This window comes from Canis aureus, chromosome 37 (assembly GCF_053574225.1).
Source record: "Canis aureus isolate CA01 chromosome 37, VMU_Caureus_v.1.0, whole genome shotgun sequence".
NCBI classification, from domain to species: Eukaryota; Metazoa; Chordata; class Mammalia; order Carnivora; family Canidae; genus Canis; species Canis aureus.
In genome coordinates, this window is record NC_135647.1 from 12,225,160 (window position 1) to 12,245,439 (window position 20,280).

At 40.1% G+C, this 20,280-nt stretch overlaps 1 long non-coding RNA gene across 4 annotated transcripts in view; it reads right to left on the reverse strand.

Annotated features, from left to right (window-relative positions):
• Positions 1–20,280, reverse strand: part of LOC144306348 (uncharacterized) — a 49,304-nt gene that overhangs the window by 26,054 nt on the left and 2,970 nt on the right. For 2 of the 4 annotated variants that reach the window (XR_013373419.1, XR_013373418.1), the window contains exons 2-3: positions 13,697–13,809; positions 1,205–1,321 (exon numbers count right to left, since the gene is read on the reverse strand). This is a non-coding gene — a long non-coding RNA (uncharacterized LOC144306348). Of the gene's footprint in view, positions 1–1,204; positions 1,322–13,696; positions 13,810–17,011; positions 17,119–20,280 lie in introns of all 4 variants that reach the window. The other 2 variants (XR_013373420.1, XR_013373417.1) reach the window with 2 other exon arrangements.

Genomic DNA, 20,280 nt, shown 5'->3' on the forward strand with positions numbered 1-20,280 from the left:
CAGGAAAGTGAGACTTAATACCTAACCTAGTTGCAGTTTCACTCTCTCCCAAGAATGTGACCTGATAGACGCCTCTGTCTTCCCCATAAAGGGTGGTGACCTTGCCTGAAACAACTGACTCTTTGCTAGAATAACTTTTTGCCCTGCCTTCTGCCTTTGAAAGTCCTCTGTTTTTTTTTTTTTTTTGAAAGTCTTCTGTTTTATACAGCTCCTTGGAGAACTTTCTATCTGCTAATACGGGATCCTGCCTGATTCATGAATCTTGAAGAAAGCCAATTAGATCTTTAAATCGACAGCTGAATTTTGTTTTCTAACACCTCCATCACTAACCACCATTTCCAAATATCTTTCCTTTGCCTTTAGCTGAAGATGGTATTTAAGGTGGTGGCTTTGGCCATTTTTCGAGTTTTACTTAGTTTTCCTGGGCATGTCCCATGTATACACTGTTTTTCTCTTGTTAATCTGTTTATTATGGTGGGGGGAGGGGCTTCTTAGCCAATGAACTTAGAAAGGTAGAAGGGGAATTATGTTCCCTCCTTTTTTTGTTTGTTTGTTTTTTTGTTTTTTGTTTTTTTGTTGTTGTTCCCTCCTTTATACCAGTTTGTGGATTTTTTTTTTTTTTAAGATTTTATTTACTTCACAGAGAGAGAGAACAAGCACAAGCAAGGGAAGCAGGAAAAGGAGAAGCAGACTCCCCATGGGGCAGGGAGTCCAATGTGGGACCCAATCCCAGGATCTTGGGATCATGGCCTGAATCAAAGGGAGATGCTCAATCGATTGAGCCACTCAGGCACTCTAGTTTATGGATTTTAGCTGGAATTTATCCTGGCCAGAGAACGAAGTTATTTATCTCCAGAATAAGCAGGTGGATCCAGGCTCAGTTCTGGAGAGTGCCTAGAGAGCAGGGAATGAGAGCAAAGAGAACAACCAGACCCTTTAGAGGGAGGTTTTAGTAATATCCAACCCATTGGAATTGGATCTCTCCTTTAAATACCAGGCTGACATGATCAACAAAGGTGTTACTGGCGTTCCTTTCTGTGGAAGCTGTGCAAAATCCCTTGCCCTTTTTTACTAAGGGGTTCCTCCCCACTTTCATTCAGTCACAACTTTGCCTCAGATATATTACAATTAATCACATCATAACTTGGAAATAGCCTATATATTCTCATATATTTCATGTGGGTTGAGACACATCCTAGTCTACCTGGTGAAGCCTGTAGGTAGGTTTCCTGGTTTCATCAGCAATGTATTTTCTTCTCCTAATTAGTTTTTGTAATTTTAATTGCTTGTTGTCAAATTAATACAGCGCTTTGTGGAATATCTGGAAAACACAGAAAGGTGTAAAGAAGCAAACATCCCATAATTCCACTAGAAATAAAAGTTTGGTATCTGATCATAGACTTTTTCTATGTATGATTTTCGTGTACATAAAGCCACCAACATGCTTTTAAACTCTCCTAGAGTGTGGGTCACTTGCACAGGTGACTGCTATCATTCTGACCCCTAGGAGACACTCAGGTCTCCCTGTCACTCTAGCAATGGGGGCTGGCACATGACTGAAGCAAATCTGATCGGAGTTCTCCCCTGGGAATGGTATGTGGACTCTGGGAGAAGAAGGCTTTCTTTTTCTACTAGAACTGTATCAGGGCCAGAACTTGGAATTACTGGCAGTATCAGTGGACATTGTTCTTAGGATAGAAGCCTATTGCAGAGAAAGAATGAAACCAATACAAAGGGATGCCCAAGTGGCTTAGCAGTTGAGCGTCTGCCTTCAGCTCAGGGTGTGATCCCAGAGTCTTGGAATCGAGTCCCACATCTGGCTCCCTGCATGGAGTCCGCTTCTCCCTCTGCCTATGTCTTTGCCTCTCTCTCTGTCTCTCATGAATAAATAAATAAAATCTTAAAAAAAATGCAATATACATAAATAGCCAAGAGGGACCCCTGCATGGCTCAGTGGATGAGCGTCTGCCTTTGGCTCAGGGTGTGATCCTGGTCCAGGGATTGAGTCCCACATCAGGCTCTCTGTGAGGAGCCTGTTTCTCCCTCTGTCTCTGCCTCTCTTTCTGCGCCTCATGAATAAATAAATAAAATCTTAAAAAAAAAAGAGAGAGAGTAAATAGACAAGAAAAGAAGAGAGAGAAAGAACTTTTTTTTTTTTTTAATTTACTTCAGAGAGAGAAAGAGCATGAGTAGGGGAAGGGGGAGAGGGAGAAACAGACTCCGCACTGAGCCTAATGTGGGGCTGGATACCAGGAACCTGAGATCATGACCTGAGTCAAAGCCAGAAGCTTAACCAACTGAGCCACCCAGGTGCCCCTAGAGCAAGAACTGTTGATCACACAAAGCACATGCATCTTTCCAAGGCAGTCATATCCATGGACTTCCCAATTTGTAAGAGCCAATAAACTCCTTTTTTTAAAAAAAATTAATTTTAATTGGGTTTCTAATATTTGAACCAGCAATCACAATTAGTATAGTGCTTGTGAATTTCATCTCATTTAATTCTTCAAGAGTTCTGCGAACTGGATTTGGACATGTTTTGTAGATAAGGAGCCTAAAATTTGGAGAGATTAAATATTTGCTCATAATCCCTTGAGCAGAATTTATCTAACTCTAAATCTGGACTCCTATTCTTGCTATGTTATAGTTCCACTTTCTAAGATTGTTTTAGAAGTTTTAGTTTGGTTGCCTAAATATGTTTGCTGTTGCTTAAGACAGCAATCTCTCTGGGCAGGAAACAATTGGCCATTAAACCCAAAGAGGGCCAGTGGAGTTAGACTTTCATGGAAGGAGCCTGCTCTAGGTATTCTCCTTTCCTCCCTTTAGCCCCACGACAGATACCAAATGCTTACACACACCAGGTAAAGCACAATCTGGTCTGTGTCCTTTCATCAGGGAGGAAGTTTTCAAGGTGAATTGAGGTCATGAATGTTACTTTCTCATCATAATTAGTGACTTATGGCCGCCAAAATGTGGATAGGGTTGGGAGATTGGCTTGTGCACTTGAAAAATCTTTGAGCATGATCCAGAAACACATCTCTGAAGAGGCAGTCTCCTCCATCTCTCCCAACCTTAAGAATCTGCCTCTCCTTCTGGAACCCGCTGACATTGCGTTCTTCATATTCTTCTCTTAGACTACAGTGATAGCATAGCAGTAGTATGATTTTCCAAGGGCTGTTGTAATAAAATACCACAAAGTGGCTTAAAAACGATGGAAATTTGTTCTGCCACAGTTCTGGAAGCTAGAAATCCAAAATCAAGGTGACAGCAAGGTCATGCTTCCTCTGAAGGCTATAGCGAAGAATCTTTCCTTGTTTTTTTTCCAGCTTCTGGTGGCCATAGGTATTCTTTGGCCTATCGTAGCATAACTACAGTCTTTGCCTCTGTCTACACATGGACTTCTTCCTCTGTCTCTGTCACAGTTTCAATTTTATTATTAAGATACCCATTTTTAAAAAAATTTTTATTTATTTGTGATAGTCACACAGAGATAGAGAGAGAGAGAGGCAGAGACATAGTCAGAGGGAGAAGCAGGCTCCATGCACTGGGAGCCCGACGTGGGATTCGATCCTGGGTCTCCAGGATCGCGCCCTGGGCCAAAGGCAGGCGCTAAACCGCTACGCCACCCAGGGATCCCAAGGTACCCATTTTTTTTCCCTGTAGAAGGCATGGCTTGATTATAGGAACTAGAAGATGGAAAAGAAGCCTTTTTCCTCTACTGTCTTAGGTCTAGTACTTACAGCATGTGAATGAAACTGACAAAAGTTTAAAATGAAAATAAGTCTGTTTATGCACACAACACACATACATATGGGAAGACTCAGTGGTGAGTCACTCAAACGGTGATTAGAATATAGGGCTTATATACAATCTTAACAAAGAGTGATACATTTATGGGGAAGTGACAAGACAAAGGAAGAGGGTTTGGGCTCCTACGGGTGGTAAATATGTGGCAGAAACTAATAGAAGGGTTATTTTAGTGTTTGAACAGACCCATCTCCCTACTGACTTTCTGTCTCTAGTTGTTTTCCTCCTGCTGGTATGGGAAAGAAAAGGGGGACACTTTCACAAAGGGAAATTTATAACCTGCTTTTAGGCAATTGGGGGAGCGCAAAGAGCTTTCTCTACATTTGCTACTGCTTAAATGACTGGAGCTCAAAACCCTTATGCCAACGTCACTTATTTTGAGGTGGTATATTCTCAACTCCTTCAAAGTAAATCACTTGATGAAGCCCATCAATCATGAGTATGCTTCTTTTTATAGAATTATAAACTTCTGAGACGCCTGGGTGGCTCATTCGGTTAAGCATCTGCCTTTGGCTCAGGTTGTGATCCCAGTATTGAGCCGTACATCAGGTGCCCTGCTCAGAAGGGATCCTGCTTCTCCCTCTCCTCCCTGCTTGTGCTCTCTCACTCTCTCAAATAAATAAATAAATAAATAAATAAATAAATGACAATTACAAATTCTCGGTATGAGAGTACTTGAAAAATTCCTACGTACTTTAAAATTTGCTACTTGGGGCACCTGGTAGATCCAATTGGTAGAGCATGTGACTCTTGATATTGGGGTTGTAAGTTCGAGCTCCATGTTGGGTGTAGATATTAATTAAAAAGAAAATCATTAAAAAAAAAACCCCAAAACAAAATTTGCTACTTATTTGTTCCTTGTCTCATATACTTCACAGCTCCTCCTTACCTCACACAGAATAAACTCTAAACATGGTGTACAGGTTCTTCAGGTTCCATCAACCTTTCCAAACTCATTTCCTACCTATCCACTCCTTTCTTTTGTTGCTTTTGTAATAGCAAGCTCCTGTAATCCCTTCTGTGAATATCACATTATTTCATGTCTTGTTGGCACTGCCCATGCAAGTTCCCTCCCGAGGAATCCTTATTCAGGCTTCAGCTCCTTCCAGAAGCTGTCTCCAAAACCCCAGGTTGCTCTAAACACCCCCACCTTGCCTTCACAAAACTGTGCAGCCATTCCATGTAGCCACGTTAATTTCTATGACCCCAGGCCTGGCATAGCATCTGGCACATCTCAGACAGTCCTCCAATGTTTAGTAAATTATACTGAATGCTTTCATTCTTGTATTAATAGAACAACCAGGATAGTTATGGTGCTTTATCTACTCCATCATACTGCAGGTTTAAAAATGTATACTTTTAAAGATTTTATTTATTTATTCGTGAGACATACAGAGAGAGAGGCAGAGACACAGGCAGAGAGAGAAGCAGGCTCCTTGTGGGGAGCCTGATGCAGGATTTGATTCTAGGACTCCAGAATCACAACCTGAGCCAAAGGCAGATGCTCAACCCCTGAGCCTCCCAGGTGCTCTTCTGGCCATTTCTAATTGACTTATAACACAGTTCAGTCCTACAGAGCACACACCAAGATGAGGAACATCACAAATTAGTGAAAGCGTTTCACTATTTTTAGTTATTATTATGAGGATATTATTTCTTCTAATATTTCTTGGAAAGTTGTGGTTTAGAGCAGGGAGATCTTATTACAAAATCCCCCTTCTTTTCTCTCTACTCTATGAATAGCTAAGAGAAGCTAAAACATAAGTGGTGAACTTACTCTAACTACTGACAGAAAAGCACCTAAAATCCCTTCTCAAACACCATCCTATTACTTTCTAGAAAATGCTTACCATTCTGGGACAGCAGAACTATGGCAGCAAGAACACATAAAATAAGCACATGGTCCGAATGCCAATAAAATATTGAAATCTTAGTTTAATTTCAAGTATTTAGATTTTGTTCATATTTTAAGATAACTGCTATTGAAATGCAATAACAAATTCAAAATAAGGGGGGTTGCCTGGCTGGCTCAGTCTGTAGAGCATGCAACTCTTGATCTTGGGATTGTGAATATGAGCCCCACATTTGGTGTAGAAATAACTTAAAATCTTAAAAAAAAAAAAAGAGGGGGTAAGATATCTCTAATTTCAAGTAAAAACAGAGAAAATGCAATCAAATGGAATCTAGAAATTACAATGTTTGTTATTCCTACATACACAGGGTAGCAAGAACCCTTTCCCTAACTTAGAACACTCAGAAATTATTCAAAAGGGATGATTTATCACTATCTTACTTTTAACCATCAATATTAATTCAAATGGGTAAAAAATACTTTAAAAGTGACATGTGAAAGTTCTTTAAATTATGGATGATTGAAAAATAATTTTACAATGAAGAACATTATTCTAAATATGTCACAAAGGTTCACGCATATTCAGAAAATTTTTTGCTAAGTATGTGACAAACACCAAGTTGATATTAAAACACAAAGAACTCTTTACATATCAACAAGAAAAGATACAAAATATTTAAAAATGGAAAGGCATGTAAGCAGGAAACTCACAAAAGAATAAAAAGAAAAAACCAGTAATAATTACATTTTTATACTTATTAGTGAAAGGACTTAAATAATTAAATAATGCAAATTAAATGACATTTCTAGCATACTGTCAAAGATGAAAAACTGAGAAAAGAATGGCAAGAAGTAGAGAAATAAATATAATCATGTATTTACTGACTGTGCTTGAAAGTCTCCCCCCTGCTTTCTGGTTCCCAATTGTACAACATGGAACAAAATTTAAAATATGCATTTTCACTGACCCCCCAAATCCCTTTTTTTGTAAATTATTTTATCACAAGTGCAAAGATATGCACAGGAATGTTTATTATATTGTTTTAATTTTTCTTTTGCTTTTAAAATCAAAATTACACATGCACATAATTTTAAGAGTGAAATAGTTCCCCAAGGCTTGTTACTATAAATATATACCCCTGCTCATCCCTACCCATTTCCTGTTTCCCAGACACTTCGAACACTTTTAGTTGATTATTGCAGTATTCAACTTCATAATTTTAAGTTATATGTTTACTTCTTGAGTTTTTAGTTTTAGGAATTACCAGTTGATTTCCCAAGATGGGGGGAGACTATAGGTCTCTTTTTCAGCCTACCCCAGGACATACCTCTGCCTCTTGCCCTTTTTCTACCGATCCAGTTTTTGGGGTTTTTGAAAAAAGATTCTATTTTATTATTTATTTGACAGAGAAAGAGAGAGAGAGCAAGTAGGGGGAGCCGTAGAGGGAAAGGGCTCTTCACTGAGTGGGGAGCCCCACATGAGGCTTGATCCTAGGACCCACGGATTGCAATCTGAGCTGAAGGCAGAGGGTTAACCACTGGGCCACCCAGGTGCCCCCTAATTAGTTTTTTAGCCATCATTTAGTTTGGATCAATACTAAGTATGATTATTAGTAGAATATAAATCATGACTTAGCCACAGGATATGTGATTAGCTTTCATTCCTTGCACAAAATTTGCTTTCTCTGTTAATAACTGCCTTTTCTTCCCCTCTTCATTTTCTGAGTACTCAGCCACATCTCAGTGTAGACTTCCCCTCATTTGTGTACATCAGCAGCTTGAGGGAACCTCACCTGAACCTGTGGGGGGAAATTGGGCAGTGTCCTGAATATGCTGTTGCAGATACTGATTACATAGTAAGGTTCTCTCAGAGAAAGAGCTGTGCTGCTGGAGTCCTAGTTCCTAGTCCTCTCCTTTCCAGCTGTGAGCCTTGGTTTCTATCATCTAATAACAGTACTACCTACTAGGTCATTTTACTGTACAGTCTTGATGCTGAAATTAGTAGCAGTGATCAGCATGAAGTAAATACTTATTAAGGACTGTTATTTTAATTATTCTATGAGAGCAAAAGTAGTAGGGATTTAGACTAATTTCCATCTAGAAATTTATTAGTTTATACCATACTTCTTTTCCTGATTAAGCAATACATATTCATCAACAGAAAATTTGAAAAGTATACTAAAGAGTCAAGCAGCACAAAAGAAAACTTTTTACAATTCCACTACACAAAGGCAACTGTGGTTAACCTGCTGGCATATTTCATACCTCTGGTTTTTTTCTTTGTAATTCATGTGCTTAGTTATCTAGCTTCTAGCATTTTGAGTTCTGCTTTTGTTGAGGTATTGCTTAATGTCAAAAACACTTCTCGTATTATTTAAAATCTTTATTAGTATATTTTAAATGAAAGTTGCATAGTATTTCACTGTTTTGCTACAGGGTAACCAACTTCTCCCATTAGTCCATGTCTGAGAGGATTCCCAAGGACACAGGACTTTTATCGCCCATTCCTGGCAAACCAGGATTGGGTCAGTTATCCTCCCTTTACACACCCTTTCACATGGATAATTAGGGTTTTTTTTTTTTTTCCATTTTAAGAATCTTTATAAATAGCACTGATGTGAATTTTGATAGCATTTACTAGTCTTTCAAATTGTTTTTCTAATAACTTCCTTAGTGCAAAAGATGCTGTCTTTTGGCCTAGATTTTTGTTTAACCTATAGGGCCTGGAACAGTTACATAAATGCTCAACAAACCATTGAGCAACCAACTGACTGTCTAGTTTTGTTGTAGGTTGAGTCAAAAGATATGTTGAAGCCCTGGGGCGCCTGGGTGGCACAGGTGGTTAAGTGTATGACTCTTAATTCAGCTCAGGTCATGATCTCAGGGTTGTGGGATCAAGTCCCACATCCAGCTCCCTGCTCATTGAGAAGCCTGCTTTTCTCTCTCCTTCTGCTTATGCTCCCGCTGCTGGTGCTGTCTCTCTGTGTAATAAATACAATCTGTTGTGTTTTTTTTTTTGTATATTTTTTTATTGGAGTTCGATTTGCCAACATATAGTGTAACACCCAGTGCTCATCCCATCAAGCGTCCCCCTCAGTGCCCGTCATCCAGTCACCCCATCCCCAAAACCTCTCCTTCCCCTTGTTCCTTTCCCAGAGTTAGGAGTCTCTCCTGTTCTGTCACCCTCTCTGATAGTTCCCACTCATTTTCTCTCCTTTCCCCTTTAATCCCTCTCACTATTTTTTATATTCCCCGAATGAGTAAAACCATATGATGTTTGTCCTTCTCTAACTGACTTCCTTCACTCAATCTGTAAAAAGAAAAGAAAAGAAAAATGGGAGACAGTAATGTTATAAGCCCAGCAAAATACATGTGACTGTGTCTAAGCAGGATGTTTCCACATTAGTTGGTGTCTTTGTCTGGGCTGCTATAACAGAATACCACAGGCTGGGTGGCTTATAAACAACATGAATTTATTTCTCATAGTTCTGAGGGTTAGGAAGTCCAAGGTCAAGGTACCGGCAGACTCCATGTCTGATAGGGTCCTACTTCTTGTTTCTTACCACTGTGTTCTCCTCACAATGTGGAAGGGGTGAGGAAGCTCTCTGAGGTCTCTTTTACAAGAACACTCATCCCATTCATGAGGGCTCCACCTTGGTGACCCAATCACCTCCCAAAAGCCCCACTTCCTAAAACCAACACATTGGGGGGAATAGGTTTAGGCTTGAACACATGAATGGGGGGTGTGGACACACACATTCAATCTATAGAAGTTGGTATTTTCCATTCCACCTTTGCTCTAAGAGGTGCTTCATGTAAGCCCTCATTTCTGAAGTGCCTTTCCCTGAGATGAGGACAAAAGCTAATCAGTTTCCCTTCTCAGACTTTGTTAATATTCCAAAATGATTTCTGGCTTTTTTTCCTCTGGATGTTTCCTTATGTTAGTTATGAAGATTCCCTAAATATTGCTAGTCTTATGGTTTTATATTTTGGACTGGCCATAAACTCATGGGTCCTGTGGGTACTGGTCCTATTCTGGAAGCTTTGCTCAAGGTAGCAGTGACAGATGCTTCTATTCAGGTAAATTCTGTCAGCATCCTCTTGCTTTCCCTGAGCACATCTAAGATTCCTCATATCTTGTATTTGGAGCTTTCTTAAACAGAAGACAGTATGTTGGGCCTATCTTTAAGACCTCAGTGAAACCACGTTATTGAAGCAGACAACAGAGGGCTATTTTTCCTCATGCTTGTTCCCAGTTAATCACCAGTAAAAGTCCTGCCCTTCCCTCACCCCACTCTCAGGCTTGGAGACCACCTAAGTCATTCATTTTGATATTTTAATCTGGCTATTTCTCTGTTTACTTATATAGAAGTACCACAAAAACACAACTTGACCTCACTTTTGTTGTCTGCCTGAATTTTTTAAGAATATTAATGCTAGAAGGTGTTTTAAGAGGTATGGCCAAGACCTTTGCTTCAGGGGTGCCTGGCTGGCCCAGTTAAGAAGAATATGTGACTCTAGATCTTGGAGTCAAAAGTTTGAGTCCCAGGTTGTTTGTAGAGACTACTTAAAAGTGAATAAACTTTAAAATTAAAAAAAACAAAAACAAAAACAAAAGGACCTTTGCTCCAGAACATCTGAGAATATAAATCATGTGGGAGTCCATCCTATTTATTTTTGTGCTAAGGATGGATGGAGAGTATAGAACTTTCCTTAGTTGTCTATTCTACTGTTTATTGACCAATATAGTCAGTAGATCTTCATCGAGTCTTTTTATCATCTTTATTGAATTTTAAATTGGGGGGTTATATTTGTTGCTATATTTAAAAAATACCATTTTGTAACTTTGGAATAGCATAGCTGGTAATTAAAGTATGGGGAGAAGTCAGAAGAAACAAAAATACTCAGGAGATATATTAGTTAGGTTTTCTGTTTCTAGAGGACATAATAGATTAGTGCTCCAATTGTTTAAGAATTCTTGCCATTCTTCGAAACAGCGCATGTTAAACATAAATGATTTTTAGGGACAAAGAAAACATTGTAGGAGGACTGGATGCCAAGAGTACATGGCCTTCTCTGGCAAGGTCAATTATGTTTTATATGTGACAGAATATTTTGTAACATACATTCTTCCAACATACTCCCTGGTAATCAGAGCCAATCCAGGATGTGCAATGAGAATTTTTTTCAAAACAGCTAGCTGTATTACCATTTGCCAGCAAATGGGTTATGTAAAGTCTTTCATCCAATCGGCCTTGTTGGGAAGATGCCTTAGTCCATGCTGATCAAAATAATAACACCAATCAATAGTATTTTATGTGATGATTAAGATACTACTTCTTTTCCAGGAAGAGCAGATAAGCAGCTCCTCTATACGTAGACTGATACCATCCTCTAAGCTGAACTCAAAGGTTAAGATGATTTCTATGTCCTGAAGACATAATACTTCTCCCACTGGTTCCATCCAATACTTTAGCCTGCATATTCTTCCTTTAATTTTCTTTTTTAAAAATATCTTATTTATTTATTCATGAGAGACACATACAGACAGGCAGAGACATAGGCAGAGGGAAAAGCAGGCTCTCTGCAGGGAGCCCAATGTGGGACTCGATCCCAGGACCCCAGGATCATGCCCTGAGCCAAATGCAGATGCTCAACTGCTGAGCCACCCAGGTGCTCCCTTTTCTTTTTTTAAGTAGGCTCCACACCCAGGGCGGAGCCCAAGGTGGTACTTGAACTCATGACACTGAGATTGAGACCTGAGCTGAAACCAAGAGTTCGACTATACCACCAAGGTATCTTGATGAATCTTTCTGTAAACACCTTTACTTTTCCTGAAAAAGGTTTAGAAATAAAAGCACGAATGTGGGCTGGATTTAACATGCTGGATTCTAGGCCTTGTCCTGCCACTAATTATCTGCACAAGGTCAACAAAGTGAGTTTGTTCTCTTAAACCTCATGTCATTGCCTGTAAAAGCTGTGTGGTATGATACGAACATATGAGCTTGAAAACCCAGTTTTGGTCTTGGTTCTGCACTAATCATGTGCCCTTGAGCACATACCTTGTTTTCCCATTTATTTGAATTGATCTGAAAAATTTGCCTTGAGTGCTTATCAAGGGCCTAAGACTTGTGTGACTAAGACAGAACTGTCCTCACAGAGTTCTAAATATCATTCACACACATAGTCCTATCAGTGAGTCATTAATTTCAGTTCTGATAATTACCCTAAGAGCAGTGCTATATTGACAGAAAATACCAGGCAGACCGCATCAGATGGGGGCTGCAGGGAGTGAAGGGGAGGGAGGCAAAAATACTACGTGGGCTCCTCTGATGGAAGTCACTTTTAGGTTAAGATAAGAAGGATGAACGGAAGTTGGCCAGGTATGTATGGAAGAGTTTTTCATCTTTGAGAATCAGTTTTTTTTCCTTTTTTTTTTTTTTCAATTTAGAAAAAGTAAAACATGTGACAAAGATTGTTATGGATCCCCCAGCAGATGCTATTTCCTTCCTGCTTGTCACAGATTGCCACTGTCACAGTGACATTTCCAGCAACTTTTGCTGTTCCTTGTGGCCATGTGATTAATTCTGGTCGTTGGAAGTGCCACTTCTGGGATGTATTCTTACAACAAAATGATAAGCCTCTTTTCACCTTTCTCTACCTATGGCTTGCAACAAGGACTTGGAAGCGAGCCGCCTTTGGTCATATGAGCAGGGCAACATCTATGGGTGCAGAATGCAAGTGTGTCCACTCCACCATCCCTAACTGCCTCTAGGTGTATTTTTATCTGAGAGAGAAATAAACTGTTGTCTTGTTTCAGCCATTTTGGACCAGAGGGGGTGTGCTATATCGCTGTTATATGTAGTTAAACTTAAATCCTAAGCAATATAATGTGTCTATAAACAGACTGAATAAAAGATAATATAATGAAAATTAATTCTCATCATCCACATGCCTCATAGTTGCATTTAAGACATCATAACTAGGGTAGCCCAGGTGGCTCAATGGTTTAGTGCTGTCTTCAGCCTAGGGCGTGATCCTGGAGACCCAGGATCGAGTCCCCTGCATGGCGCCTGCTTCTGCCTCTGCCTGTGTCTCTGCCTCTTTGTGTGTGTGTGTGTGTGTGTCTGTGTCTCAATAATAAATAAATAAAATCTTAAAAAAAAAAAAAAAAAGACATCATAACTAGAGCTGAATAAGACTTCAAGTGTAAAGTGACCAGTCCCTAAAAGATTAGGACCAGACTCTTCTTCTCCATGAACATTCCAGCTTCACCAATGTATTTGGGAAACATCACTCACTCGTGGGCTGCCAGTTCATATTGATGACGTTTTGTGTTGCTCTACAACATCGAAGGTCACTTCAAACTCCACCTCTGTTGATTGAACCACGCTGCAGGATTTCAGAACCAGAGCCCGGTTTTATAGCATTTTTGGATCTGTGAACCATCTTATGAAGCAACATAACCAGTGACCTAGACCACATATCCCCACCTACCATATGCTCTCCTCACCACTGCAAACACACACAAACCAAACTTGCATTGGGTGAATGACTTTTGTTGAGAAATCAATACAGTGGCTCTTGATTTTTAATATTACTTTATATTATAAACAAAAAGATCAACATGAATACCAGAAAAGTTAAACAACCTGAAGAACAAAGACATTATTTATGGATCCTCTTGTGAGAACAACTTGGCCATTAATTGTGCTCATGTTCATTAGCATTTTAAGAAATGCCCAAATGCCACCAGCACGTTAAAGTAACACATAAACAGCATACTATCTATTTCTCTAGAATGTAACTGGGTTCACATGGGATTTTTTTTTTCCACATGGGATTAAGACTCTTTATACAGGGGCAGCTGGCTGGCTGCGTCTGTAGAGCATGGGATTTGATCCTGGGGGTGTGAGTTAAAGCTCCATGTTGGGTATAGAGTTAACTTAAAAAAAAAAGAGACTCTCTATAGTAATGAATAGACTATGGGCTGCACTGTCATAATGTCATTCATATCTGGTTGGGGCCCAAGTTTACCTGGCATCGTTTTTACCACAACTGAAGGCATTCATCCTGTGTTACCAAGAAAGCAAGGTAGGGAATTGAATGTAGAATCTTGTAATTTGATCTGTGCTCTGGTTTAGTTGATTCTGAAAAGAATTCAAATCAATAAAATTTAATCAAATCACATTAGAAAATACATTTTGAGCAAAAGACTTTACTAAATAGCCTATATCTATTGACCATAGAGTTAGTCTACTAAGCAGTCCATTACTGTAGAGTGAGGGGGACAACTATGCAGGGAGCATAAGACTGGGGGTCATCACCATGTGTGTACATTCTCTAGTGGTCATTTCCACTAGGGCCTGAACTCTTCTCTATAAAGATATTGCTTTTGAATATTTGCTTAAAATTAATAGCAGTGAACTCTTTAATAGCAGTGGAGGGGGTTGTTGCTGTTGTTGTTTTCTTAGAGATTTTATTTATTTGCTCATGACAGATACACAGAGGCAGAGACATAGGCAGTGGGAGAAGCAGGCAACTGGGGGAAAGCATGCTGCAGGACTCCATCCCAGGACCCTGGGATCATGACTTGAGCCAAAGGCAGATGCTAAACCACTGAAGCACTCCTGAAAAGAGAGATTTTATCTGAGTTCACTGTTAGCCCTCATCGTCCATTCCCCATGGGATGGGAGGCCCTTGGAGCTCTAGCCCCTGCCTCCTTCCCTTGCTTCATATCTATCTCACCATTTGCCTCCTCCCTATTCTCCAGCCCTATTGAACAATATAGCTCTCTGTCTTTGTATAAGTTGCTGTTCTTGGAATGCTGGTCCTTTCCATTTTGCCTTAATTTGTTTTCATTCTCCAAGACTCAACATGGTATATACCATAAAGAATTGAAAGCAGAATCTCGAAGAGATATAAGTTACACTCATGTTCATTGCAGGACTATTCACAACAGACAAAAGGCAGAAGAAACCCAAATGTCCATTGGCAGTGAATGGACAAAATGTGGTAGATTTTGGAATGGAATATTACTCAGCCATAAAAAGGCTGACATGTTATAACATGGAAACCTTGAGGACACTATGCTAAGTAAAATATACCAGCCACAAAAAGACAAATGTGGTATCGTTCTGCCTGTATAAGGTAGTTAGGGTAGTCAATTCATACAATCAGAAAGTAGAATGGTGGTTGCTATAGGCTAGGGGAAGAGAAAATAGGGTGTTACGGTTTAAATGGGTACCAACTTTCAATTTGGGATGATGAAAATGTTCTGGAGATGGGGTGCCTGGCTGGTTCAGTTGGTAGAGCATGTGACTCTTGATCTCCAGGTTGGGAGCTTAAGCTTCTTGTTGGGCATAGAGATTGCTTAATAAAAAATTTTTTTAAACCATTACTTGTAGTATAATCTTTCTGACTAATCTGTTTTTGTTTTTTAACACTTCATGAAGTGTCTCATCTCCATTTGGAAAGCTGCTAGTCTGTCTCTTTAGATTATAAGCTCCTTGAAGAGAAGAGCTCTTTTACCTGTATGTCTTCATAGCCTAGTAAGGTTATCTGGAACATGGGCTTATCAGGAAATAAAATGAAAGTGAAGGGGATTTCTTGGAGTTCCAGAATAGGAAAGAAATTTTGGAGCCTAAGAACATTTGTTGACCCTTTCAATAACTGAGATCACGTATATAAAGTACATCGCACAATTCCTGCACTTAATAGGTAGTCAATAAATGTTAGCTTCTTTCCTCTTTCCCCTCATTTTACAGAGAAGGGAGTTGATCCCCACAGAGGTGAAGTAATGGGCTAGAGTTAAACACTTAGTAATGGAAGAGACAAGCGCTGCATCTTCTGGTCCAGTGAATCCTTTTTTTGCTATAACATTAGAAACACGGATGTAGGAATGACCCTTGACCCCAACAGTAATAGGTTTACAAGTAACTATTATTCAAATGTACACAAAAGTAGGGAGAATTATGAACCCTATGAACCCATCACTCAGCTACAACAATTACCAACTCTGGCAACCTTTTTTCATGTTTCAGCCTCTCTGATGGAGCATTTTAAAGCTAATCCTAAACACTTTATCAAATTCTAACTATATATATATTTTAAAGATTTTATTTGACAGAGAGTGCAAGCATAAACAGGGGGAGCTGCAGAGGGATGGGGAGATGCAGCTCCCTGCTTCATGGATGGACCCTGCTCCCCAGGGACCCTGGGATCATGATCTGAGCTGAAGGCAGATGCTTGATTGACTGAGCCACCCAGGTGCCCCAAATTCTAACTATATTTTTCATAAAACTCTTTTCCATGTGTTTAATTACCAAAAAGGCTCAACTCCATTGGAAAAAATTTCAGTAAGGTGAAACTCAATTCTTCTATTAAATGATACTGAAAATCATATCCTTGAAAGACCTGTGACATTTACAGACCTGTATTTTTTTTAAGATTTATTTATTTGAGAGAGAAAGAGTGAGTACAAGTGGGAGGGGCACAGAAAGAAAGAGAATCCTCAAGCAGATTCCCCATTGAGCATGGGGCCCAAGATGGGGCTCAATTTCAGGACCTGAGCCACTATCAAGAGTTGGATGCCTGACTGAGCCATGCAGGCACCCCGACATTTGCAGACCTTTAGAATCTTGCCAAAGTGTACATGTCAAAACATAAATAACGTGATGTGCCTCCATCTCTGGAGATCAGATTTCCCCCAACTCTCATCTCTCTGCTCAGTTTTCATGTCTCTATAGTGCCTTACCATTCCCAACCATTCTAAATCATCCTCTGTATCCAACACCTAATAGCAACCTTTGTGATTTCTTTGTATAGTTTCAATTCCTTAAATGCCATCTTTCTTCCAAAATCAATCTTCAAGACCTGTTTCAAGAATGTTATCCTACCTAAAACCTTTTTGGATGATCTCACCTAGGGAAGGAGTTGGTGTTTATAGCCATAGCACAGTTTTGCACTCAATTTTTTTTTTTTTTTTTAAGATTTATTAGAAAGAGAGAGAGAGAGAGAGCAAGAGAGCCACAAGCAGGGGGAGCAGCAGGCAGAAGCAGAGGGAGAAGCAGACACCCTACTGAGCAGGGAGCCTGATGTGGGGCTTGATCCCAGGGCGGACTGAACTGCTCAGGTACCCTCACTTAGTTCTTATTTAATTGTTTCATGTGTATCAGTTTTGCCTCCTTAACAAGACTAGGTTCCTTGATGGGGAGGATTCTGTCAAAATACTTTTTTTGTATTTCCTCTCAATACTCCCTTCCCTTACCCCTCCCTGCCAAGACTCATGACAGTGGAGAGCTCACGCTAGGCTAATCATCATAGTTTACTGATTAATCTTTGCATACTCACAATGTGGGTCAATCACATACTCTTCTTCCAGTGGTATAGCTGAGCCTATGCAATGGTCTTGCCAAAGACATCAAACTGAAATCTGATCTGCTCTCTTGATCCAACTCCTGATTTTCAAGAAAACAATGAAGTGAGGACTCAACAAGAATGCAAAGAGCAAAAAAATTAAAAAAAATAAAAAATAAAAAAAGAATGCAAAGAGCAAAATCTGGACTGTGGAAGACTTCACCAGAAATGCTTCTTCAATGGGTAAATTGCAATGGGGAAGAAAACAGATGGAGGCAAACGTATCTGACAACCAACAGTAGTACATGGGCCTTATGTGGATTCTGATTCAAGCAAACAAACTGAACAAAATTTATGAGACCTGCAAGATAAACACTCTGAACAGTTTGATGTGATAGGCTTTAAAATTTACCATTTAAGGGACACCTGGGTGGCTCAGTGGTTGAGGGTCTGCTTTTGGTTCAGGTCATGATCCAGAGGTCCTGGGATCGAGTCCTGCATTAGGCTCCCTGCAGGGAGCCTACTTCTCCCTCTGCCTACATCTCTGCCTCTCTCTGTGTGTCTCTCATGAATAAATAAATAAAATGTATAAGTAAATAAAATAAAATTTACCATTTAAAAAATTTTTGGCAAACTACATATACTTAACATAAAATTTACTCTCTTAACCATTTTTTAAGTATACAGTTCAGTGTTACTGAATACATTCACATTGTTGTGTTACTGTCACCATCATCCAACCACAGAACTCCGTTCATCTTGCGAAATTGAGACCATACCCATTAAGCAATAATCCCCATGCCCTCCTTCCCCTGGTCCCTGGCAACGACCATTCTATGGCTTTAGTACTCTAGGAACCTCATATAAGTGGAATCCTACAGTATTTGTCCTTTTGTGACTGGCTTATTTCATTCAGCAGAATGTCCTCAAGGTTCATTCATGAAGTTACATGTGTCAAAAGGGTTTGTTTTTATGTTTTGTTTTGTATTTTAGAGATAGTATTTGTTTTGCATTTTGCTAAAAATAAAAACAGCCCTTATCTATTAGAGATACACAACCGAAATATTTACGAATCAAATGATAGAAAGTCTGGGATTTGCTTCAAGACATCATGGTAGGGAGGGAGTGGATGCGACTAAAGTTTGAAATAAGATTGTGAAATAAAACCACACTTGTGGTCCAGGAGGGGATGACTTCTGTTCTCCGTCAGGACCGGAGTCTGTGTGGAACAGTTTATACTGGCACTTTGTGCCCGGTGATACACTGCTAACGTTGCATATAAATCAAGTATCCCTTAGCCACTTTTGTTGGTAGATGGATCTGGCTGCACTGTTAGAATCCGGGTAGGTGTTTAGAATCCAGACACACAAAGTCAAGGGATTTGTCCTTGCGCTTGTTCCTTGCACGTACAGATTTATCCAGCATTACCCAGCCGGCCTCAGGCCTGGTGGGGCATACACGAGGAATGAGAGGTGACTCTCCCAGGGTACCCCATCTTGGGCTTGTCAACTAGCAGGCAGCTTTCAGCCTGGAGAGGAGAGGGAGGTCCAGTAAAAAAAAAAAAAAAAAAAAACAGCCTCATTGTATTAAGCTCAGTAAGAGTCTGGCTCATCCTTCTGGGGAATAGAAAGTAAATTGCTTTCCTTTAGGAGTTGAATTAACCCTTCCAGGGCCAATAGAGTTAGTTCAGTAATGACTATCCCGTTGCCTTAGGATTTCCCCAAATGGTATTTTTAATGAGCCATGTCTACCCATTGCTACCAACACCACAATTTAACGGAATTGAGTGGTGAACTCAGCCAACAACAGGTTTGACTAATTTTTTTTCTCAGAATAGACCAGGTGTTCTCGTGAAGGGATCAATTGACTGTTTGTTTCAGAACTCAGAAGGCACAACCTCAGTGGAGGCTGCCAGTAGATGAGCCCTCTAATCCTTATTCATTTTCAGAGCTAGGATTGTAGTTTCCCTGCAAACCAGCCCATCAGCCGCTCTTTTGTTTTGCTATCAAGTCTTAGTTCCTTGTTTCCAATTTGCTACATAATTTCTCCTCAGGCTTGGAGCTTCAGAGAAAAGGGGTAAGAGTAAGCAAGTTTTAACTGACAGGTTTTGAAATCTGAAAGTTAAACATCTAGACAGGTTAGCAGTTGCGTTGAAAACACTTTAAAGAAGATCGCAGTTGAATGGATTTCCAAGTTTGCAGGTGGCAGTGTTTATAATTGAACAGCTCTGAAATCCGAAAAAAAAGTCGACTTTTATTTGCAAAATATCTCATTTCCCCTGGCAGCACAGGAGGTTGGAGAAATAAGAAAAATAAGGATTAGTATTTTTTTTTAATTAAAAGCAATCTGGGGAGGTTTTAAGAACTTCTCACTTTAAGTAGAAAAGTAGTGATCTTGCCTGCAACTGGCCTTTTAAAGAAAAGCTTCCTGAGACAGAAGAATTGATGCCTGAAGTAGATTAGTCAATGGCTCCCATTTGAGAGATAAATTAACTCTGTGAGACTCGTGGAATGCCATTTAGTATCTTGGAAGAGATAATTAAACCAAATATTAGCCTGGCGTCATGAAAGGGTTAACTCATCTCTCAAAGCCCACGTGGTTTATTTCTAGAGGGTGAGTTATTTGCTTGGCCACCTCCCCTCACCCCACGATGGAGGCTTTGTCCCCAACTCCTCCTCCCAGCCTGGGCTGGGTGGCTGGATGCAGCATGCAGGACTTTCCAAAGAATTCAGTGACTTCAGAATCAGGCTCTCTGAAAAACTCCCCCAAGGAATCTATAGTCTGTTGGATGTTAGTACACAGATTTGTTATTTGCATGGCTGCTGTGTGTTGGTTAATTCTTAATAAAAGCATATATCCAGAAATCCAGAAGAGTACCGCAGAGTCCTCAAAGCATCGGCTTTGGAATCCTCAGGCATGGTCAGGACTGGATCTTGACCCTAACTCTTATCAGCTTGGTGACCTGGGGCATGTGATTTAGCAACTCTAAACTTCAGTGTCTTGCTCTATAAAATGTAATTGATAGAACTACAAACCTCCCAGGGTGCTAGGCTTTCCAAGGAGGAAGACTCGGTGAGTGCTTGTAGCTCAGAGCCGGGTCCTGAGTTAAGTTCTCAATTGGTCTCAGGGATTGCGGTTATTATTCCAAGGTTCCTCCCACTCCAGGCCCTGCCTCCTGCCCACCCCATGATGAAATCCTCCCTGCCCCTACCACCTTCCCATCACAGTTTGTAGGTGGCGTTGTTATGACCCTGACCACACTG